Source organism: Erinaceus europaeus, chromosome 8 (genome assembly GCF_950295315.1).
Source record: "Erinaceus europaeus chromosome 8, mEriEur2.1, whole genome shotgun sequence".
Classification (NCBI taxonomy): domain Eukaryota; kingdom Metazoa; phylum Chordata; class Mammalia; order Eulipotyphla; family Erinaceidae; genus Erinaceus; species Erinaceus europaeus.
In genome coordinates this window covers 26,752,644-26,778,432 of record NC_080169.1, presented here as the reverse complement: position 1 = coordinate 26,778,432, position 25,789 = coordinate 26,752,644, and positions in this window count along the sequence as shown.

Below are 25,789 nucleotides of genomic sequence, written 5' to 3'. Positions count from 1 at the left end.
AAGGGGACTGACAGGTACCCTGGAGCTTTTAACCAAAGTCATTATATATCTTGTTTTCAGATGAACCCCTCCATCCTAAAAGTTATCTAAAAACTGTTTATACTATTAGTTCTAACTTTAAAAAGAAAACTCCTGTGGCGCAGTGGATAAAGCATTGGACTCTCAGGCATGAGGTCCTGAGTTCAGTCCCCAGGGCACATGTAACAGAGTGATGTCTGGCTCTTTCTCTCTCCTGCTATGTTTCTCATTAATAAATAAATAAAATCTTAAAAAAAAACACTCCTTTGTAACAATAACTAGTGAGATTTCTTAAAGTTCTAAATCTGTTCATTTTGATGACCACAACTGCTTCCAGGAGCTTTACACTTGTGCCACATGTTATTTTAGCCTCTTTACTTCCTCCAGGTTACATGACTTGAATGTGACAGAACCCAGTAGGACTCAAACAAACTTAATTCTTTACAGTGTTTCTTCAAGTGTGGCCTATGGACCAGTGTATCAGGATTAGCCTGGACACTTGTGAAAATGAAGTCCTAGACTCAGTTACAAAATTAATTAAGTTCTGCCCTGAGATCCAGGACTATTTTTAAAAAAACTAATTTTTTTTAATAGGATAGACAGAAATTGAGAGAGGACAGGGAGGTAGAGAAGGAAAGAGGGGACCGGGTAGTGATGCACCTGGGTAAGCACACATGTTATAATGCACAAGGACCCAGGTTGGAGCCCCCTGTCCCTGCCTGCAGGAAGGAAAGAGTCACAAGTGGTGAAACAGTACTGCAGGTATCTCTCTGTCACTCTCCTCCTCTACCCTCCCCACCTTCTTGATTTCTGTCTGTCTCTATCCAATAAATAAATATATTTTTAGGGGGGTAGATAGCATAATGGTTATGCAAAGAGACTCTCATGCCTGAGGCTCCAAAGTCTCAGGTTCAATCTCCCATACCACCATAAACCAGAGCTCATCAGTGTTCTGGTAAAAATATATATATATATAAATATAATTTTTAAAAAATTAGAAAGAGAGAGGAGAGAGAAAGATAGAAACCTGCAGACCTACTTCACTTCTCATGAAGTAGGTCCTTTGCAAATGCATTTAACTGGGGTACACCATCGCCAGGCCCCCAGAAACATTTTTTTTGCCTCCAGGGTTATTGCTGGGGCTCGGTGCCTGCCCATGAATTTACTGCTCCTGGAGGCCATTTTTTCCCCTTTTGTTACCCTGATTGTTTTTATGGTTGTAGTGGTTATTATTGTTGCTATTGATGCCATTGTTGTTGGATAGGACAGAGAGAAATGGAGAGAGGAGGGGAAGACAGAGAGGGGGAGAGAAAGATAAGACACCTGCAGACCTGCTTCACCGCCTGTGAAGCGACTCCTCTGCAGGTGGGGAGCCGTGGGCTCAAACCGGGATCCTTACACGGGTCCTTGCGCTTTGTGTCAAGTGTGCTCAACCCGTTGCGCTACAGCCTAACCCTGTTTGTTTGTTTAACTTCATTCTTCTGGGCTGGAGAGACAGCAAATTGGTTATGCAAACAATTTTCATGCTGCAGGCACTGAGTTCCCAGATTCAATCCCCAGGATGACCATAAACCATAAACAGGCTGAGCCGTGCCCTGTTAAGAAGTGAAATGATGTGGATTATGAGTTTTGCACTAGGAAGAACTAGTTTTATTTTTTCCCTGGTTTCCCCCCCCAGTTTTTATTTTTGATTAATAGTGGGTTACAAGATTGTAAGATTACATGGTATGGCTACTTTTTTATTTTTTATTAGTGATTTAATATTAATTTACAAAATTACAAGATAATGGGTACAGCTGCACTGTTCCCGCCACCAGAATTCTGAACTGCTGTAGGCTACAGCAGTTCTCTTAAGGTTGTAGATGTGGCTTAACTATTAATTCTACATCTGTCTATATTTGTATACTTTTACTGCCCAGCCCTTTTTTTCCCCATATGGTCCCATCTCTTCCTTTCCAAGTCACACACACACACACACACACACACACACACACACACACACACACACACACACACACACACACACCTATTGCTACATCCAAATGTCCTTCCCTTTTTCCTCTTCTCTCTCCAGGTCATGATGGAATTGGTACTCAGAGCCCTCTGGTCATCTTCCCCCTATCATTTCTCCCCCTGCTGGGAGTATAGACCAAAATTCTTTATAGAGTACAGAAGATGGGAGTTCTAGCTTCTGTAATTGCTTCTCTGCTGGACATGGGTGTTGGCAGTTTGATCCATAGCCCCAGCCTGTGAAAAACTAGTTTTATGTAACTGTAGTGACACAGGAGCCAGAGTACATGTTGCATTATAATTTGGGTCTGATCCTGCATATGCCATAGCTATGCTCTTCTCTCTCTTGCTGCCATTAAATAAATAAACAAATATTTCTTTAAAATTAATTAATGCTTCAGGCTGGGAAGATAGCTAAGATACCTTGAGCTCCAGGTTCAATCCCCAGCACCACTATAAGCTAGAACTGAATAATGCCTTAATTAAAAAAAAAAAAGAAGAAGAAAGAGAGAAAGGAAAGAAGAGAAATTCATGAATGTTTCCCCACTTCAGCAGGGACATTTTTACCCTGAAGACACTGGATAATGCCTAGAGATATGTCTAGGAGAGGATGCTACTGTCATCTATTGGGAACAGCACAAGAATGTTGCTAATTGTCTTTATTTCACCCGACTGGCCTCACAGTAGGAATTATGGTGGCCCAAATGCTGATAGCACCAAAGCTGAGAAACTTTGGTTTATATATTAGTCCCACATAGAAAACAGAGGCAATAAAACTTATGGTAGAAAAACTTAGAACATTTAGGACAGAAATTCAATGTGATATTCAAGTTCAAAGAAGTTGGTGGCCAATTCAAATTACACAACTAGTAACAAGACCCAGTGGGAGTAGGGATATTTTCCCTTATGTTAGGATGCCTCCAGGTCTCTAGTTTGATGGGTATAGCATTATATCAGTCATTCAGTTGCTCAGGTTTCATAGCCTCTTTCAAAAAATCACATTAGAATAATGGACATCCATTGGCAACAATGCTTATCTGGCTAAAATTGAGATGCAAAAAAAAAAAGTGGTAGCAAGGAGCCAAAATTGTAATAGAACTAATGTCCAAATATCTCCAGAGGACTGTGATGCATTGCAATTAGTGGGTAGTAGTCTTTCTGGATGTTAAATGGATAAGCTAACATAATGCTTCCAGGAATCAAAACCCTGACTTTAGCTTTCCAGAAACATGGGGTGTCTGAGAGTCCCAGTGCCACAGCAGTTGCTGTTGCCAAAATACAACTAAAGTGTGTTAGCTGGAAGCCTTTTGTTCAAATGAGTTTCTTTATAAGAAAGTGGTTTCATAAACACAAACACCAGAGATCCTATCTTTCTCTCCCATTGTTCTTACTTTTATTATATATATATATATATATATATATTTTTTTTTTTTTTTTTTTGCCTCCAGTGTTATTGCTGGGGCTTGATGCCTGCACCACCTATCCACTGCTCCTGGAGGCCATTTTTTCCCTTTTGTTGCCCTGGTTGTTTTATCGTTATTGTGGTTATTATTATCACTGTTATTGATGTCCTTGTTGTTGGGTAGGACAGAGAAAAATGGAGAGAGGAGGGGAAGACAAAGAGGGGGAGAGAAAGACAGACACCTGTAGACCTGCTTCACCGCCTGTGAAGTGACTCCCCAGGGGCTTGGACTGGGATCCTTACCTTTGCTCCTTGCTGTTTTGTGCCACGTGCGCTTAACCCACTGCGCTACAGCTGGACCCCCAATTTTTAAATTTTTTTAAAGAGGCCGAGAGGCAATGAGGCAGAAAAAATAAAAGAGACCACAGCACCAAAGTTTCCTTCAATGTGGTGAGGGCTGGGTGTAAACCTGGGTCACACACATAACAAAGGAGTACACTGTCCAAGTGAGAGCAACATAGTTTGACAGTTTTGATTGCTTATTTGTTGGTTTTTGTTTTACTAGAGCCCAGCTTATGAGGGTGCTGTGCGTATAAATGTATACTTATCAAGTCTATGCATATTTTTAGTTTCTCAGGAAAAATCATTCCTGCTTGTGAAATGGGGAAGAATGAGCCTCTGTATTTCAGGAATAAACAGACTCACAGAATCTGAGGTCACATGTTCAGAAAATGGCAGAGAAATGTCATGGTGGGGCATGATTTTTTTAGTACACTAAGGAGGAAATAGATAAAGAAAATTTTTTTTTTCCTATTGTGCAGTCTATATTAAGCAGTTCTGTCTATCCAGGGGCTTGTGGTCCTTATCAGTGCAGATTTTATCTATACCCAACCCAAGCCAAAAGAATGCAGCAATGTGAATGCTTCCAGGGAAGGACTGTCACAGGATTTAAAGTATTGTTAAACCTCATATTTATATGCCGGGGTCAAACACAACACCTCATGGCCTCATCTATTGTAGCACCTTCAAGGCCACTGTTTTTGTGGATTTTTGCATTGACAATACCGTATACTACACTTTTCAAGCTACTCTGGGATCTTCAGTATGTTCAATCACAAAGTTTTCTTCTTTTTTAAAAAAATAATCTTTATTTGTTGGCTAGAAACAGAGAGAAATCAAGAGGCAAGAGGGAAATAGAGAGGGACACACACACACCTACAACATTATTTCGCCACTCCTGAAGTTTACATTCAGGTAAGAACTGGGAGAGCTTGAACCCAGGACCTTGTGCACTGTAATGTGTGCACTCAACCAGGTGCACCACTATCCAGCCCCTCACAAAGTTTTCTTTTCTTTTCTTTTCTTTTTTTTCTCTGATTTTTTTTTTGGGGGGGGGAATTAATGTTTTACGTTCAACAGTTAGTACAATAGTCTGTACATGCATATCATTCCCCAGTTTCCCGTATAACAATACAACCCTCACTAGGTCCTCTGAATCCTTCTTGGACCTGTATTCTCCCCACCCACCCACCCCAGAGTCTTTTACTTTGGTGCAATACGCCAATTCCAGTTCAGGTTCTACTTCTGTTTTCTTTTCTGATCTTGTTTTTCAACTTCTGCCTGAGAGTGAGATCATCCCATATTCATCCTTCTGTTTGTGACTTATTTCACTTAACATGAATTTTTCAAGGTCCATCCAAGATTGGCTGAAAACGGTGAAGTCACCATTTTTTACAGCTGAGTAGTATTCCATTGTGTATATATACCACAACTTGCTCAACCATTCATCTGTTGTTGGACACCTGGGTTGCTTCCAGGTTTTGGCTATTAAAAATTGTGCTGCCAAGAACATATGTGTACACAGATCTTTTGGGATTTTTTTTTTTTTTACCAGATCACTGATCAGCTATGGCTTACGGTGGTGCAGAAGACTGAACCTGGTACTTTGGAGCCTCAGGCATGAGAGTCTCTTTGCATAACATTATGCTATCTACCTTTGCCCCAAAATTTTCTTAACTTATAGTTTATACATTTTTTTTCACCTCTTTCCTCTCCTTAACTTACAGTTCGTTGTATACACATTAACTTGGTCTCTCATTATATCCTCCCTACTTCCACTCATATATATATATTGGCTCCAGGGTTATTGCTGGGGCTCAGTGCCTGCATTATGAATCTACTGCTCCTGGAGGCTATTTTTTTCCCCTTTTTGTTGCCCTTGTTTATCGTTGTTGTTGTTATTACTATTGTTGTCATTTCTGTCGTTGTATAGGACAGAGAGAAATCAAGAGAGGAGGGGAAGACAGAGAGAGAGTGAGAAAGACACCTGCAGAACTGCTTCACCGCTTTTGAAGCAACCACCCTGCAAATGGGGAGCCAGGGGCTCCAACTGGGATCCTAACACCAGTCCTTGAGCTTTGCGCCACCTGTGCTTAACCCGCTGCGCTACCACCTGACCTCCCCAACTTATATTTTTATATTATCCTGGTTCAGTATATAAAGCTCTGATAAGGGGGAGCATAGACACACTTCAGTGTGTAGAAGGAGAATAGGGAAAGAGAATGGGCAGGGATAGTCATGTATCAATAAATCTAATTCTGCTTATTTTCTACACTTTAACATTTCATGATTTTTTTTTTACATGGGATGTTACATGTACTACAGAGTAATTGGTTTCTTTACATTTAGCATTAATGTATAGCTACCTTGTTAGTGATCATTGTTGCATAATAAATGATTAAAAACTTAGAGATTGAAAATAACAAGCATTTTTACAAGCATTTGTTATCTAACATTCTTTCTTTAAAAAAATTTTTTTTTTACTATGTTTATTTGATAGAGACAGTCAGAAATCAAGAGGAAGGGGGATATAGAGGGAAAGAGACAGACAACTGCAGCGCTGCTTCACCACTTTTAAAACTTTCCCTCTGCAGAATGGGACCAGAGGCTTGAACCTCAGTCCTTGCACATTGTAACATTTGCACTCAGCCAGGTGCACCACCACCTGGCTTATCTCACATTCTTTATGAATGATTCCAGGTGAAACTTACATAAATACTTACATAATACATACTACAAATACATAAATAGATTCAAGTGTCTCATGAGGGGAGTCGGGCGGTAGAGCAGCAAGTTAAGCACAGGCAGCATAAAGCACAAGGACCGGCGTAAGGATCCTGGTTTGAGCCCCCGGCACCCCACCTGCAGGGGAGTCGCTTCACAGGCGGTGAAGCAGATCTGCAGGTGTCAGTCTTTCTCTCCCCCTCTCTGTCTTCGCCTCCTCTCTCCATTTCTTTCTGTCCTATCCAGTAACAATGACATCAATAACAACAACAATAATTACTACAACAATAAAACAACAAGGGCAACAAAAGGGAATAAATAAATAAATAAATAAATATTTTTAAAAAGTATCTCATGGGATGAGTCAAGTTCTTGACTAAGGCCATAGTATCATCTGAGTGTTTGACAAGGAGTTAAGTAGGAATCTTCTCAGTTCACACATCTGGTTGTTTGTGGCCCTTGGTCCTTTGTTACTTAAGCCTCTCTACAAGGTCACCTCAATACATAGCCGCTGGCTTTCTCCAGCATGAATGATCCAAGAACAAGAGAAAAACACCGTGTCTAAGATTAAAACCAAATGCATTTCAGGAGCAGAGAAAACTTGTTTTTATTTTCTTTATGTTAATTAGAGAGAGAGAGAGAGAGAGACACCAGAGCATTGCTCAGCTCTGGCTTATGGTGGTGTTGGGGACTAAAAACATGAGTCTTTTTGATATCACTATATTATCTCCACACAAAACCAGATACATCTTACCAGTGAATCTTGGAAGTGACATTGCATGATTTCTGTTGTTTTCTATACACAGGATGAATCCACTCTTAAAAGACAAAGTTTTATTAAAGGGTATGGATTCTGCTAAGTAGAAACCTTTGGGGTTCATCATAGACTACCTATCTCATTGTTTTAAATTGTAGCATATTTCTTTTTCTTTTTAAAAATAATATATGCACAAAATTTAGGTTGTTTATTTTTTAATTTTTATTTACCTATTATTGAGTAGATACAGAGAAAAGAGACAGAAGACACCTGTAGCCCTACTTCACCACTCATGAAGCTTTTCCCCTGCAGGTGAGGACCAGGGGCTTGAACTGGGTCCTTGAACACTGTAGTGTGTACGCTTAACCAGGTGTGCCGCCGCCTGGCCCCAATATTTCAAAGTTTTAATGGACTATAATTTTTCAAACTACCAGTCATGATTTCCTGTTTGTTTTTCACTTCTTGGCTTGTGTTTGATCAATACACAAGTTGTTCGTTCTTACACATTTTATTTGTGCTGGCTGATACTAATTTTCTCGGAGTTTATATCTTGTTCTTTATCCAACTCTGAATAGACTTTTAGATGGCTTTGCCAACAGCAGAGCCTTCTCTCGGTGTGTTTTTATTCCCCACATACATAAAAAATTTCCTCTTTTTATTGTGAAAGGAAGAGAGGAAAACAGAGTCTTACTTTGCTATTTTAGGTTGCACCAGGGATTGAACTCAGGGCCTCACACATGAAGGCATGTGCACTACAGCTGAAACATCTTTTTGTACCCACATCTTTAATTTATTAAGATTATCTGAACTCACAGTTCTCATTTGTCGCTGTTGGATATGGTGGCAACACATACACAGAATATAGAACTAGTAAGCACTTGAAATTGACTAGTCTGAATTGATATGTGCTTTGAGTATAATATACATGCTGAATGTCAACACTTCATATGATAAAACGATGCAAAAATATCAATAACTTTGTACTGATTCGATGTTGACTACACTACAGATTCTGATGTATTTTGGGGTTAACTACTGGTGCTGGCATTAAAATATACCACAGTAGGAGAGGAAGGGGAAATGAGAATCTCTTTTTTTTTTTAAAATTTTTTATTTAAGAAAGGATTAGTGAACAAAAACATAAGGTAGGAGGGGTATCAATAGCAAACAAAGAGAAATTATCTGAAAATAAGTACAAACTAGTGAATACTTGTTACCCTTTAAAATAGATCTTAATGGGGAGTCAGGTGGTAGCACAGTGGGTTAAGTGGGTGAAGTGCAAGGACCGGCATAAGGATCCAGGTTTGAGCCCCGGCTCCCCACCTGCAGGGGAGTCGCTTCACAAGCAGTGAAGCAGGTCTGCAGGTATCTGTCTTTCTCTCCCCCTCTGTGTCTTCCCCTCCTCTCTCCATTTCTCTCTGTCCTATCCAACAAAGATCACAACAACAACAGCAATAATAACTACAACAATTAAAAAAACAACAACAAGGGCAACAAAAGGGAAAATAAATAAATAAATATAAAAAATAAAATAAAATAGATCTTAACATAGCAGCAGCAACACAATAGATCCATACACTAGTTTGTTTGCCGGCTGATAGATTGAGCTAGTTTGTACTCAGGAATAGAAGATTCTGAGGAGTCTGAGGTAGCTCTTTTATATGATTCTAAATCATAACAAAGATGAATTAACTTAAACATGGCTCCTATTGATGCTTGTGACTATGACTTTGGTTACCAGATTCCAAAGCTTGAAGGTTTTTGAAACATGTATTAGTGGTTTTATAATTTTTTATAAAGATTATAATTTTAAAGGGACAGTTTCACCATCTATATACCACTGAAGTTTTGTGCTCTCCTCTGATAACCACAATCCTTTCCACAGAGCCTGAGAGACAGTTTAGTTGCTTTGTTTTTACAAGTCTGTCTGCTTTTGTTTGGTCACATATGAACAAAAACCATGGTAGTTGTCTTTCATCTCTTATTTCACATAAAGCATTATCACCACCAATTCTACTCACACTGACCTAGAGGAAACAATGTATTATTAAATTCCAAAGTAATATTTCATTAAATATATATCCCATGCCCATCTAAATCCCAAATAATGAATGTCTAAGTGAAGAAGTTATAAAGTTCTTGTTCGTCTGTTTATTTTTACAGTCTATTTTCTTCTGTCCACTTATTGGGTGCTGCTCAAACACCAAGGGTAGTTGGAGTGAAAGATATTGGAACCTGAATTAAATGTTAATAAATTATAACACAAATTAAAAATTTGGTTTGTGCTTAGATAAATAAACATACAGACAAAAAAAAAGATTCTATGATCCTGGACATTGCTTTTCAAGCAGAGTACATATATGCTGAGGCCCAGGTTCTATCCCCAACACCACACATGGTGGAAAACTGCCTCTCTCTTTCTCACTTTCTATCTCTCACTCTTGCTGTCTCTCTCTCTCTCTCTCTCTCTCTCTCTCTTTCATAAGGTAAACTAATAATAAATATATGTATTTTTTAGATGCATACTCTAGTTTTCAGGTGCTAGGTGCCTGTAACTTTTCTGAATGGAAAGATGATGGGAAGAGAATCCATAGTAACTATAATCATCAAAGAGAAATTTGTTACTTGTTTATGTGTTGAGGTCTCCCACAAATGACAGAAGAGCTATATATTTTGCTAGAAACCAGAACTGGGTTGTACAGTGAGCTAGAAATTCAATTGCTTCTTACAACACTGAGGCAAATAATCAAAGAGATGACATGCTGGTAAGGAAAGGTAACAGCAGTTAATTAAACCTTGTAGTATTGATCGCTTTCATTTCTTTTTAAAAAATATTTCACTACAAGAGACCTTTCTACTTGACCATTTTTTCCTGAACTCCAATAACCACTTTCTAGTTTATACAAATATGAGAGTTGGTTTGGCAATTTATTATCAAAAGTAAAGATTGTAGCTATGTCAAAGCCTAGAGGGAATGTATATTAATTAATTTTTTTTTTAGTTTTTTATGTTTACTTTTTACTGGTAGAAATGGATATTAAGTGTCCAGATACCTGAGTGCCTATGTTCATATCTTCCGTTTATTGTTAGTCTTTCTTTAGAACATGTATCAAACACCTTTCAAAGTGCTTTCATTTGACAAACTTGTAAAACAGGCAGGAATTATTACTGACACCAATTTAGGATGAACAGGTCAGTAAGAAAGCTTAGGGCTACAAGTAATGGAAACCATCTGGCACAAAAAGAAACATTATCTTTTACAATAACTTCAAATCCAGAAACAGCTAGATTTCCACAGAAGGGAGGAAGTCAATTAAAATGACTACTTGACAAGATGGAATTTACATATCTACCAGTTAGGTACAACTTACAAAGAGCTGCAAAATAGCTCAAAGACAACTGAATAGGGTTAGAATCTGATCATCTGAAATATATGCCTCAATCTTTTTTCTACATTCCCTAATGAAGTCATATGGCAAGTACTTATTAATATTTAGTTATTTGATGATTAAGAAAGATATATATTGAGAGTTTTTAAAATTTTTTAGGACAAAGAAATTAAGAGGGAAAAGGAGTTAGAGGCTGAGAGACAGCTATAGCAACCTTTCACCATTTGTGAAGCTTCCCCTTCCTGGGGGCTGGAACCAGGAGTAGGTCGACCAGGTGTTCCACTGCCAGCTAACTTTTTATATAAAGATACATTTCTTTTTTGTTAATATTTTACTTATTAATTAATGAGAAAGATAGGAGGAGAGAGAGAAAGAACCAGCATCACTCTGGTACATGTGCTGCTGGGGATTAAACTCAGGACCTCATGCTTGAGAGTCTAATGCTCCATCCACTATGCCACTTCCCAGACCTCTATAAAGATAAATTTCTAACACCTTCAACTGCTGTCATTAATTCTAAAGAGAAAAAAAGCAGAGGCGGGGTGGTGGCAAACCTGATTAAGTACACATATTAACATGCTTACACTATGAGGAGCACTTTAAACATACAACTGCTAATACTCTCGTAATACTAAAGACTAGGTGTCAGATATCTTCCTTCTGCTTGCCTTTTTAGAGAATTCCTCATGTTTCCACTTCCAGTTGTGTCAAGGACTGTAACAGCACCACCCCACATAGGAGCATGATAGAAGTACATTTAAACCTGCTCTGACTCCACTCAACTAGAAGCCTATATTTCAACAACAATACCTGTGGGTGGTGATTCTGATATAAGTTCAAGTCCTGGAATCTCTCACTGGGTTTCACCCTTAAGCTCACTTGCCCTCTGTTTTCTGATCAGGGTCATCAAATAGGGAGCACCTGCAAGAGGTGAGAGAGAGGAGGTGCAAGTTACTTCTTCCCCTAGGCTTGTCACCTGCACAGTCCCATCGGGCTTCACCAGAGTTGCCATTCTGGTTCCGTTGACCTCTTGGCATCACTTGTTCCTTCTGTGTTTTGGTAACTGTCCCTGTTCTCATCAGGTCTAGGTGTGGAAACTGCTTCTAGCGTTGAGGTATTATCTCTGCAGTTTCCTTGGAACTTATCATCAGCTATATAAATGGTCCCTTTATTTGCTGACCTCTCCAAATTATTTATTTTGATTGTGGCATTTGGTTTCCTAAAGAGATCTTGCAGTTTCTGCCATTTCCCCCCCCCCCATTTTGAGGATAATAAAACAGATTTATTGTTCAAGTCCAAGGATACTGAATAAGACACAAAGATGAGCTTGAAATCAGAGCTGTCAAACTCTCAAGTCCGAATCTTCAAAAGACCACATTACCCTTGTTATATCATGCTATGTCCTGGGATGAGATACTCATGTCAACTTGGGTAAAGTCAGGAATAAATAGTACAATTCAAAGTTGTAGAGAGGGCAAGGACAAGAAAGAAGCATGGCCCTGAGGTATGGCAAATTGAGGAGGGATAAAAGTTCAGGAAACCTGATCTGAAGAGGGAGTGGTGAAGTGTGGGGAGTAGGGAGGAGAGGAGGACTGTGCACAGAGTAAAGAGACAAATGAGGATCACTGAAGCAAAGGTTGTGACAGAGAATCTGGCTCTATCCCTGGAACCGACAGTAGTGGTAAGACTTGAACCCCAAAACCTGACCCAGATTGGTGAAATCACACATATCGGTGGTATATATGTATGTATGTGTGTGTGTGTGTGTGTGTGTGTGTGTGTGTGTGTGTGTGTGTGTATTGATTTTTCTAGAGTAAGCATTTAGGATCAACTGTAGAACAAATAGCCACCTATGATGACAAGACTGACAATATGAAGTATTTACCAACATTTGGAGTAACTAGAATTTTTCTAGACTTTTGGAGTTTAAACTGTTTAGGGTCCTAGTGTATGATGGTAGAAAAGGACCTAAGCTGAGGATTGTGTTTTGAAAAAGCTTATCATGATGAGATGAGAAATTCAGCCCACATGCCAATAACTGTACTATAAACCATTACCCCCCCCATAAAAATGTATAGACATTCTGGAAATTGCTGCCTGGCAGATTATATTAAATCTTAATATTGGCATATTGTTCCAGATTCTAGATGTTTATGTTCACTAAAGTGCATGCACATAGTAATTAAAAGAAATGCAGGGGGCCAGGTGGTGGCACACCTGGTTGAGCGCACATGTTACAGTGTGCAAGGACCCAGTTTGAGCCTCTGGTCCCCACCTGCAGGGGGAAAGCTTCACAAGTGGTGAAGCAGTGCTGCAGGTGTCTGTCTGTCTCTCTCTCTCTCTCTTTCCCCTTCCCTCTCGATTTCTGACTGTCTCTATCCAATAAATAAAGATAAAATTTTTAAAAAAGAAAGAAATGCAGAGAAATGCCCATAACACAAAACTGAAAATCATCCAAAATGTCCATTAACAGCAGCATGGGTTAATACAATCTATACACTGTATTTATGAAACTATAATGTTATACTGAAATCATAAAAGCAAATAAGACTAATCTATCACTGCTAGAAGTCAGGATGGTGGTTATCCTTGGAATAGAATTGACTGGGAGCTGAGAGAGTGCTCTGAGAATTGCAAACTCCTCTTGTTATAAATGCTGACTACTCAGGTGTGTTTGCTTTTTAATACTCAAGCACTATTCTTTATCTTAAAAACTTCAATAAAATGTTTAAGGTAATAATCAGATGTCATTTTGTGTGGCTTCACACTAGGTAATTTTCATTGTTGGCAATGGTACAGTAGATACTGCTGCCACGGCTGTATATTGACTTGGGCTTCCTCTAACACACACTAGCAATATGCATAAATACATTACAAAGTTTGTGACCTTTGATCCACCAATTTTATCTACATGAATCTATCTTAAGTTAATGTACACACTCCAAAAATGACAAGGAAACATTTTATGAGAGGATGCAAAGCCATGTGTAAATTTATGTGCAATGGACAGGAAGGTGGTGCAGTGAGTAGACTGCAGGACCTGTAGGAGAGAGGTCCTGAGTTCTATCCCTGGCAATGTAGGCGAAAGAGTGGAACTCTATTCTCTCTGCTTCTTACATATGTATGTAGTTTTTTGGTGGCCAACAGGACAATTGCTGGGGCTTGGTGTCTGTACTATGAAACCACCGCTCCTAGAAGCCTTTTTTTTTTTTTAAATATCACTCCTGCCCACAAAAACACATTTATTCCCACAAAGTGAAACATGGACTGGACATAGTGTATTGCACCAAAGCAAAGGACTCAAGAGGGAGGATAGGAAAAAAACTTTGGGGGCCTATTGCACAATAAGTTATATGCATAAGTCAATGACTGCACTGTAAAACATTAACCTCCTCAATGAAAAATAATAATAAAATTTTAAAATAAAGTTAATAACTTTAAAGAAGACATTTAGTCCTCCACATTCTAAGGAATGTGACAATAATTTCTGTAAATATAAAAGGCCAGTGAATTGCACATACTTTTGTTTAAGTTGTATATATAATCACACAAGTTACTAGTGTATTTATTTAAGTTACTATTTTTTTTTATTTATAAAAAGGAAACATTGACTAAACCATAAAATACTAGGGGTATAACGTCACACAATTCCCACCACCAGAAAACTCTGTATACTATCTCCTCCCCTGATAGCTTTCCTATTCTTTAACCCTCTGGGAGTATGGACCCAAGGTTACTGTGGGATGTAGAAGGTGGAAGGTCTGGCTTCTGCAATTGCTTCCCCACTGAACATGGGCATTGGCAGGTCGATCCAAACTCCCAGCCTGTCTCTCTCTTTCCCTAGTGGGGTGGGGCTCTGGGGAAGTGGAGCTCCAGGACACATTGGTGGGGTTGCCTGTCCAGGAAAGTCTGGTTGGCATCATGCTAGCATCTGGAACCTGGTGGTTGAAAAAAGAGTTAACATACAAAGCCAAACAAGTTGTTGACCAATCATGGACTTAAAGGCTGGAATAGTGCAAATGAAGACTTGGGGGGCGGGGGTGGGCTCCATTTTGTAGATAGTTAGTAGGCATATTTTAGTTATATTCTAAAGGGCCTATGGCTACACTAGTTTTTTTTTTTTTTTCTTCTTTTTTTCCCTAAGCCTGAAATCTTATATGCCTGTGGATTGAAGTTATTGTCGGGGGAGATGATGTCATGGTTGGAAAATTAAGTTACTATTTTATTTTTTAGGACATGTATTATTTCTTGTAATTTTCTACATTTTATACTTCCCTTTGTGAATTCTAAACTTTATTTACATAAGGAAGAAAGATAATACCTTCTTTTATTTCATACTAGTGGTTTTTAAATGTTTTTCCTTTATTGGGGGATTAATGTATTATATTCAACAGTAAATAAAGTAGTTTGCACATGCATAACATTTCTCAGTTATCCACATAATAATACAACCCCCACTAGGTCTCTGTCATCCTTTTCGAAAACCTATTTTCTCCCTCCCCACCCACCCCAGTGTCTTTTACTTTGGTGCAATACACCAACTTCAGTCCAGGTTAGTGTTTTCTCTTCTGATTTTGCTTCATTATTTTTTTTCTGCCTATGAGTGAGATCATCCCATATTCATCTTTCTGTTTCTGACTTATTTCATGTAACATGATTTCATGTAACATGATTTCTTTAAGATCCATCCAAGATGGGGTGAAAATGGTGAAATTTTTAATAATTGAGTAGTAGTCCATTGTGTATATATAACACAACTTGCTCAGCCACTCATCTGTTGTTGGACACCTGGGTTGGTTCCAGCTTTTGGCTATTACAAATTGTGTTGCTATGAACATAGGTATGCACAAATCTTTCTAGATAGGTGTTTTGGGTTCCTTAGGCTATACCCTCCAGGAGAGGAATTGCAGGATCATAGGGTAGGTCCATTTCTAGCCTTCTGAGAGTTCTCTAGACTGCTCTCCACGGTGGGTTGGACCAATTTACATTCGCACCAGCACTGCAGGAGTGTTCTTTTGTCCCTACAACCTCTCTAGCATTTGTTGCTGCTCTCTTTTCCGATGTATGACATTCTCATAGAAGTGAAGTGGTATCTCATTGTTGTCTTTATTTGCATTTCTCTAACAGTCAATGACTTAGAGCATTTTTTCATGTGTTTCTCAGCCTTTTGGATCTCTTCTGTGGTGAATATTCTGTTCATATCCTCTCCCCATTTTTGGATGGGGTCATTTGTTTTCTTGTTGTTGAGTTTGGCAAGCTCTTTATATATTTTGGTTATTAAACTCTTGTCTGATGTGTGGCATGTAAAGATCCTCTCCCATTCTGTGAGGGGTCTCTGAGTATTGGTTTCTTTTTGCTGTGCAGAAGCTTTTTAATTTGATATAGTCCCATTGGTTTATTCTTGCCTTACTCTTCTTTGAAATTGGATAAATTTCATTGAAGATGTCTTTCAAATTTATGCAGAAAAGAGTTCTTCTAATATTTTCCTCTAAGTATCTGATAGTTTCTGGTCTAAAATCCAAGTCCTTGATCCACTTGGAATTTACTTTTGTGTTTGGTGAAATAGAGTGGTGCAGTTTCATTCTTCCGCATGATTCAACCCATTTTTTCTGCTTTATTCTTCTTGTTTTAAATCACACTTATCATTGTCTTAATTAATTCATTTTTATAGTTGTTTTCCTCTATCCCCTCACCACACAAAAACTAATCAAAAACTGAGATCACCTCTAGTTTGTAGCTGTATTTCCTGTGCATTAACTAGAACTATATTTGCCAGGTGGAGGTCAGCTGACAAATCTGTGTTAAGTGAATCAATTCATCAAATTGATCTCTGACTTCCATGCTATTTTTATGGTCTCAAGTGAATGACAGAGTTCTAAAAACACTCAGAATAAATATTATTAGGTTAAGGATAAAAATGATGCCTACAGGGGCCAGGCAGTAGTGTACCGGGTTAAGGTCACATGGCACAAGACGCAGGGCTAGGCGCAAGGACCCAGTTAGAGCCAAAGGCTCCCCACCTACAGAGGGATCACTTCACAAATGGTGAAGCAGTTTTGCAGCTTTCTATGTTCCCTTCTCTGTCTTCACTTCTCTCTGTCCTATCCAACAACAACAAAACAACAATAACACAATAATTATAACAACAACAAAATGGGGAAAAAATGACCTCCAGGAGCAGTGGATTTGTAGTGCAGGCATTGAGCCCCAGCAATAACTGTGGAGGCAATATGACTACAGATATTTTGTCTTGCATGTAACCCAGGTTCAGTGTTGAGTGCTGTAGTTTCTTTCCCTCTCTATGTCTCTATCTTTCTTTCTTTCTTTCTTTCTTTCTTTCTTTCTTTCTTTCTTCCTTCCTTCCTTCCTTTCTTTCTTTCTTTCTTCCTTCCTTTCTTTTTTTTTGCCTGTAGGGTTATCATTGGGGCTCGGTGCCTGCACTACTAATCCACTGCTCCTGGAGGCCATGCTTCCCATTTTGTTGCCCTTGTTGTTTATTGTCGTTACTATTATTTTTGTCATTTCTGCCGTTGTTGTTGGATAGACAGAGAGAAATGGAGAGAGGAGGGGACGATGGAGAGGGGGAGAGAAAGATAGACACCTGCAGACCTGTTTCACCACTTGTGAAGCGACCCCCCTGTAGGTGGGGAGCCTGGCTTTGAACCTGGGATCCTCACACTGGTTCTTGCACTTCGTGCCATGTGTGCATAACCTGCTGCACTACCTCCCGACCCCTGTCTCTGCCTTTCTGTCTCTTTCTTCCTACCTGAAAAAGTTGTTCCAGGGCAGTGAAACCCTGGAGATGACCGACTAAACAAACAAACAAGCCTATAGGACTTTTGTGAGGGGGCCGGGCAGTAGCGCAGTGGGTTAATCGTATGTGGCAGGAAGCACCAAAGACTGGCGCAAGAATCCTGATTCTATCCCCCAGCTCCCCCACCTGTAGGGGGATCACTTCACAAGCAGTGAAGCAGATCTGCAGGTATCTATCTTTCTCTCTCCCTCTCTGTCATCCCCTCCTCTCTCGATTTCTCTCTGTCCTACCCAACAACGACAGCAATAACAACAACAACAATGATAAACAACAAGGGCAACAAAAGGGGAAAAAATGGCCTCCAGGAGCAGTGGATTTGTAGTGCAGGCACTGAGTCCCAGTGATAAGACATTCATACACAGCGCAGAAGGATTTCTACTGCCATTGGTATGAGCAGAGGCATGCTGTAAGTGAAGGCATCATGCTCACACCCAGCATTTGAACAGAATTAAAAAGTGGGACATTTTTGGTTTCAGAGGGGATACAATGGCTAGATTGCTGGTCTTATAAACTGAGATTCCAAGTTCAAGCCCTTGACACCACACATGCCAGAGTGCTATACTGGTGCCAGTCCCTGTTCAGGGCGCCATTATGCTGGGCTAGCTTCGCGGGCGGGAGACACACGACCAGGGACTCATGGCTGAGCTGTATGCAGTATCTCTTTATTCATGTAGAACTCATCACAATCTAAGCCAAGCTAAACTAAACTAACTAAACTAAAACTCTAATCACAATCCTGTCCTTATATATATACTTGCCAAGTAGGGTGTAAACAGGATATGATGTAGAGAGGGTAGAGCTAAAACTGACTGGTGTAAATCAGGGTGTACTACGAGAGGGAGTAGAGCAAAAAGACATCATGAACCAGTGGGGATTAAACCAATGCCCTGCAGGCAGGGCAGTGCTTCCTTAACAGTGGTTATGTAAATAGAATACAGTGTTAAGTAGGGGGGATTAAACCAATGAAACAGAAGGGGTTTTTAGAAACAGAATTAGAAGCATACCAACACACTGGTTTGCTTCCTTCTATAATAAATAAATTAATTAATCCTTGTTTTTTTACTGTGGTAAATTCATTTCTAGCTGTTTTCTCATAATTAGTTTTTCTGGCCTGGGGAAAACAAAGGTTCAGTGACAGTAAAAATGCTTCTGTCTCCTGTGAAAATGAAAATACCTTTCTTCCTGTGGTGCCAGATGTTCAATCACACATGACATCAACTTTGTTCTTGGGTTAATATCATTTTCTAGCTCTGTTCTCAAAAGTTGTGCACTTCTGTCATGCTCACTGCCCCCAATTGGCCTGAGACAGGCTCTGGCTTGTTGAGGATACTCTGTCCTCACAACTGTAGAGAAGGAAGAGGCCCGGGGACTGACTCAGAGTTCAGATATTACTGGGAAGGACACACTGAGGGTGGAAATAGAGAAAATGGGACCTGCTACCAACCAAACCTGTCTAGGCTCTTTCAGTGTATAACATTGAAATCAAACTGTCAAAAGTGTCACTTTGGTTACGTCTTTCAGAACCGTGCACCACTGTGGAAAGGTGAGTTCTCACTCATTATCTGACCGCCGGGGCTGTGGAATCCATTGTTGTTAGCAGTGAACCCATGAAAGGATGCAAGTAGCCTGCTAGTTGGCACCTATCCACAATCACTACTGAAAAATGAACACTAACATTATCTTGCAACTGTACATTATCAGTCTTTCATCTTAATTTCACTTTCATGCACTTAATTTTGATGATTAGTAAGCTTGACATACGGCTCAGCAGATAGCACAGTGGTGGTGCACAGAACTTTCATGCAAGAGATCCCAGGTTCCATTCCCAGCACCACCAATAACCAGAGCTGAGTGGTGCTGTGAAAAGGGGGGTGGGGGGAGAGGCAGAAGAAAATAAATTCACCATGATTAAATGAGTGACTTGGATTATTCAGTTAGGTAGTGATCAGGTTGGAATTCAAAACTAAATCTCCTGACTTCAACATCAGAATCCTCTGGAATTACATCAATTTGAAAGCTTCTACACAGTGAAGGAAACTACCAGTAAAACTCAGAGACATTCTACTGAATGAGAGAAAATATCTGTCAAGGGGCTAATACTTGAAACTTACATGGAACCCACAAAAGTCCACAATAATAATAATAATAAAACATTCCCATCAAAAAGTAGGAGTAGAGGGGGTCAAGTTAAGCATACATGGTGTGGAGTGCAATGGACTAGTGTAAGGATCCCAGTTCGAGCCGCTGGCTCCCCACCTGTAGGGGGGGTTGCTTCACACGTGATGAAGCAGTTCTGCAGGTGTCTATCTTTCTTTCCCCCTCTCTGTCTCCCCTCCTATCTCAATTTCTCTCTGTCCTATCCAACAACAACAACACCAATGGCAACAATAACAATAATAACAACAAAGGCAGCAAAATAGGAAAAAAATGGCCTCCAAGAGCAGTGGATTCATAAGACAGGCACGGAGCCCCAGCAATAACCCTGGAGAAAAAAAAAATAGCAGTAGAACAATATTGTTGCATCAAAGAAGGCCAGTAGGCATATGAAAAAAAAATTCTCATTACCACTTATCACTAGGAAAATAACATTTACAACAACAAGATATCATCTCACACTTGTGAAGATGTGTTAAAAAGACCAGAAACAATTGCTGGTGAGGGTGTGGAGAAAGAGGAGCCCTTGTATACCGTTGTTGGTGGGAATGTAAATTGGTCTAACCTTTGTGGAAAACAGTTTGGAAGGTCTTAAAAAATATTTATTAGACTATGATATATGGCTAAATAAGCAGAATTTTTAAAGCTACAAATTCAGAGAAGGCTATAATTAAGTCAACAACTTGTAAAAGACGGTAATTTGGTAAATTACTACATGAAGTCAGACATTACATAAGTTTGGATAATAGTTTTTTATTTGTTTGTTTTAAAGCCAAGTCATGCAAAGGGGAAGATTCACAGTCCGTAGAACAGTATCATGGTATCTCTCTCTCTCTTCTCTCTCTCTCTCTCTCTCTCTCTCTCTCTCTCCCCTTTCTGAAAAAAAAGAGGAGGAGGAGGAGGGTCTCCTGGTAACAGTAGACTTGTACAGGTACAAAACCCCAGGTGAAGAAAATTTTCTTAAAAAAATTAGAGGCTCAGTCTGATGCAAAGGAATCATGCAGGAACTTGAATTTATGGCAAGTTTTCGCCACAGCCTGGAACCTTTTTAACCAAAGTCACCGAGTCTCAAAGAGCAAAGGCCCTTTTCACCTTGAGTAATCCCTACCAAAATGAAAAATTCAGGGCTTGTACTAGCCAAACTAGCCAGACTCCTGGAAGAAAAGGAAGTCTTGAGTTCCATGACTCTAATTCTGTTGATTTCAAAGACATGAATAATTAATGCTAATTCTCCCTTCCCACCACCACTTGATCAAGCCAGACACTATTTGCTTGAGTTATACAGATAACTGCTTATGTTGTCCACTTGCCTGGGCATGCTCTGAAAACATAGATAGCAATTACTACCAGGAAGTAGTAGCTTTTGCCTCTTACCTCTGTTTTCTTTATAGTGTTTTCAAAGTGTAATGTGAGTTCAGTAAACAGATGGAGTGGCAGAAGGGGATGGGCCCTAACTACAGAGAACAAAGGGTGGGGAAAGGACTTACAAGAGAGAAAGACAAGAAGATATCTTTTTAAATGTCAAATACAATTTATTTTTTTATTATTATCTTTATTTATTGGATAGAGACAGCCAGAAATCAAGAAGGAAGGGGGAGATAGAGAAAGAGAGAGACAGAGAGACACCTGCAACCCTGCTTCACCACTTGCAAAGCTTCCCCCCTGCAGGTGGGGACCAGGAGCTTGATCCTGGGCCCTTGTGCACTGTAACGCACTCAACCAAGTGCGCCACCACCTGGCCCCTCAAATACAATTTCTAAAGTTTTTCACCCAGCAATAGTGCTTCTGAGAACTTACCTTTGTATCAGTTGAGGATCAGCTGGTGAAAGAGAATGCCCCTCTGAGTGTTAGGCAGGTGCAAGTCAGCCCTGATTGCCATCAAGGGTACTTAACTGAGGGGATCTAGGTGACAGATAACGTTATCAGACTAAGGCTCCAGCTGATAGAAACTGGGACCTTGATGGACCTGTGGGGTTGTAGTGAGACATGTGATGAGAAGAGATATGGCCACTGCAACATGGATGTCTTTTCTTCCTCTGTGCCGGTCTTCCATTTGTACCCCTTGCTGGGCAAACCCAGCAAGGATCAGGCTGACACAAGAACCTGAGAGTTTAGGCCTGTAGGGGTCCACTCACCCTGTGACAGAGAAGAATTCAGAGAAGACAAGAAATAGATCTGAGAGAGTCAGAGGTTCAGAAAATAAAATATGTTTCAATTAGTAGTGTTCACACAGAGGAAAGCAAGGACATAGATGCTTGCACTAAATGGTAAAGAGTAAGTGAGATAATAAGAAACATTCCAGGGACTGAAGTCCTAGAAAATCTAACAAAAATATAGGTGGAATTGGCGTATTGCATCAAAGTAAAAGACTCTGGGGTGGGTGGGTAGGGAGAATAAAGGTCCGAAAAGGATGACATAGGACCTAGTGAGGGTTGTATTGTTATATGGAAAACTGGGAAATGTTATGCATGTACAGACTATTGTATTTACTGTCGAATGTAAAACATTAATTCCCCAATAAAGAAATTTTAAAAAAATGTAGGTGGAATAAAAGTCAGAGTTAGGATAAATAAGATTAGACTGCATATTCATAAATGATAAAGGAAAGGTACAGTTGAGTAGAAAAGTCAAAACAAGGTAACATCAAATTACCCATTTAACCACAAACTAACTTGACCTTATTTGTAGGAGTAAGGAGTCAAGATAATTCCCTGTGATTTGATACAAGTTGAGGCAATGACAAAGAACTATAGAAAGTATATCTCTTATTTTATTTATTTTTAAAGAAAGTAAATCTTTTATCTTGAAGTTTTGCCACATGTCCAGGCATATTTATTGTTTTGAGATTCTGGAACCCATGCCCATGTCTAAATATGTGGTATGGATAAAGAAACAGTGACAGAGATTTTATAATGAAGCTACAGGAGAGATCTCAGGGAACAAGATCTAAATAAAACTAAAAGTCAAAGTAAGTTGCAGATGCTACCATGATTCCATCCTGACTTTTCTGGGAAGACAACCTCACCAATATGTCCTGGAACTTCACCTCTCCAGAGCCCTACCCCACTAGGGAAAAATTAGAAACAGGCTGGGGGTATAGTTTGACCTGCCAACACCCAAATCCAGCAGAGAAGCAATTACAGAAGCCAGAACTCCTGCCTTCTGCACCCCCAAAACAACTTTGATCCATACTCCCAGCGAGTGAGTCATTTCTTTTTTTAATAGAGACAGGGAGAAATTGAGAGGGAGGGAGGGGTAGAGTGGAAGAGAAAAAGAGAAACACCTGCAGCATTGCTTCATCTCTTGTGAAGCTTCCCCTTTTTAGGTGGAGGGCCCAGGTCCTTGAACTCATGTCCCTATGAACTGTAATGTGTGCATTTTACTAAGTGAACCACCACATGACCCCAGAGCAATTAATTTCTAAATTGATCAGAAGTTTAGGGTGGTGTATTGCACCAGTAATAGACTGTAAAAGTAAAAGACTCTGGTGGTGGGGGCAGAGTTCAGGTCTTAGAACATGATGACTGAGGACCTAGTGGGGGCTGTATTGTTATGTGCAAAACTTAGAAATATCATGCATGTACAAACTATTGTATTTACTGTCAACTGTAAAACATTACTCCCCCAATAACAAAAAAAGAAGAAGAAGTTTAGGGAATGATCCTGTGCAAAGTCTGGTGATGCTGCTTTAGCAGACTACAGCTCTGTTTGGAAATTTCTTTGTAAGATATAAATGGAGATATGTATGTTCTTGATAGTTTTAATGGTGACACTGCTGTGAACTGGAGATGTCCTGATGCTGAAAGAGCTGCTAGCAGATCTCTTGGTGACCCAGTTCTGCACTGAGGCTTTGTCAGTGGTTCCTAAATGTGGAAACTTAAGCCTTTCTTTTCTTCTCCCAATCACACTATAAGCTATTTAATAAATGTAATAAATCCTTTCCTATTTAAACTAGTTAGAGCAGATTCTTTTCTCTGAAACAATAAATGAATGATACAAATGTAATTCCTGCATTAAAGCTATTACCCTCCTTTAGGGATATAGACTTGTAGACAAACACATGAGGATGGATTTACGAACTAAATTTAAATGGCACATACAAAGTTCACAGAGAAGTGAGCAACTCAAATTGAGAACACGAAGGAATGATTCACATGGGGTGGAAACATTGAAACAAGCTGAAAATGATGCATACAAGGGAACACTACAAGGAGAGTAGTAGGGCATTGCATGTCAAGGAACTGGCTAAGACACTGAAGATGAGAGAGCAGAATTGAAGACTCGAGCTGAAAGGCAAGAAGAATGAGTTGAGACCGGTCATGTTACAGGTACAAATCAAAGACCCATGTGTGGTAGAGATATAAGAAATTTCAGGGTGAGTTGGGTGGTAGTGCAGCAGGTTAAGCGCAGGTGGCACAAAGTGCAAGGCCCTGCATAAGGAACCTGGTTCGAGCCCCTGACTCCCCACCTGCAGGAGAGTCGCTTCACAAGCGGTGAAGCAGGTCTGCAGGTGTCTATCTTTCTCTCTGCCTCACAGTCTTCCCATCCTCTCTCCATTTCTCTCTGTCCTATCCAACAATGAAGACATCAGTAACAACAATAATAATAACTACAATAGTAAAACAACAAGGGAAACAAAAAGGGAATAAATATTTAATAAATAAATAAATATTTTTTTAAAGAAGAAACTTCAGGAATAATCTAGTATAACCCACTAATTTCACACATTCAAAACCTGAAGCTAGAGAGAGGGAATGACTAGGCTCAAGAACAGCAACTAATTTCACCATCCATACTAAGGCACAAGTCTTGTGATTCCCAGGCCAGAGTTCTTCTAGGTTATGTACAAGGATTCCTGAATGTATGCAAATGATGAAAAATATTCAAATAAGAGAATAGAGAAAGTGATAGAAGGTCTAAAAATCAAGGATATGTGAAATGGTTAAGAAAGGTGTAACTATGTGGAACAGCTGTACTTACATTTTTTGTGAATACCTCTGCGTATTTCTGTGAGTATCCTCATGAGCACCTCTGTGAATACTCCTGTGAATACCTGAGTAATGGTGACAAGGGTGTTTTCTGAATATTCTGTTCCATTTGGCTTACAGCCCACCTGCTGGGGACATCTCTGACACATTCCTATCATAGCAATTCTTCCAGTGGCGATAATAGCCCCATGTGGATGAGCTGTTATGATTCCTCTGTAAATCATAGACAACCTGCTACCTTGAAAACTGGGCATAAAGGAAGAGGGAAAGAAAGTAAATTTGCTCAATTCTATGATTGTTTTTGGAAAACACTCCCCGAATCATGCTGTTTCCTTTATCCTCAACATTTAATATTTGGTTCTCTATCTCTTCACCATCCACTCATCTATCATTCCCTCTACTTACTCACCAATAGTCGTGTTTTTATTTATTCATGCATCTAAATCTATAATATTTAGATAGAATTTAGCCTATTTCAAGTAGTGCTCCAAGTGCTTTACATATATATTAACTCATTTTTTGCCACCCTCACAATAGCCCTGTGTTGTGGATATTATTTTCATCTTCATCTTTTAGATAAAGAAATTAGAAGCAGAGGTTATGTAACTTGTCCATGGTCATAAAGCCTATATCTAAACACCTACTTTCATGTTTTTGTTTTTTTTTAATTTTTTTTAAAAGATTTTATTTATTTATGAGAAAGATAGGAGGAGAGAGAAAGAACCAGACATCACTCTGGCACATGTGTTGCCGGGGATCGAACTCGGTACCTCATGCTTGAGAGAGAGGGAGATTATGATTTGGTGAGGTGTACTGAAATCTATCTTGGGAATAGATAAAAATGATAATAACAGTGGTATGGGAGGTGGTGCAGTGGCTAAGGCACTAAACTGTCAAGCACGAGGTCCTGAGTTCGATCCCCCGGCAGCACATGTACCAGAGCTGGTTCTTCCTCTCCTCCTATCTTTCTCATGAATAAATAAGTTCCTTTAAAAAAATGAACTTCTGTCCCCCTACCCTTACAACAATAACTACCATAAAGTCTTGGAGAGAATTCATTTGAAAAGTACCAATTTGATTTTGCTTCATTGGATAGCCATACTTATAGCATGAGTATTTAGTTCTAGGTGATTTACCTGTGTACTCCCATTCCTCTCATAGCCTTTTCAATTCTAATCCAGTTCAACTTTCTGG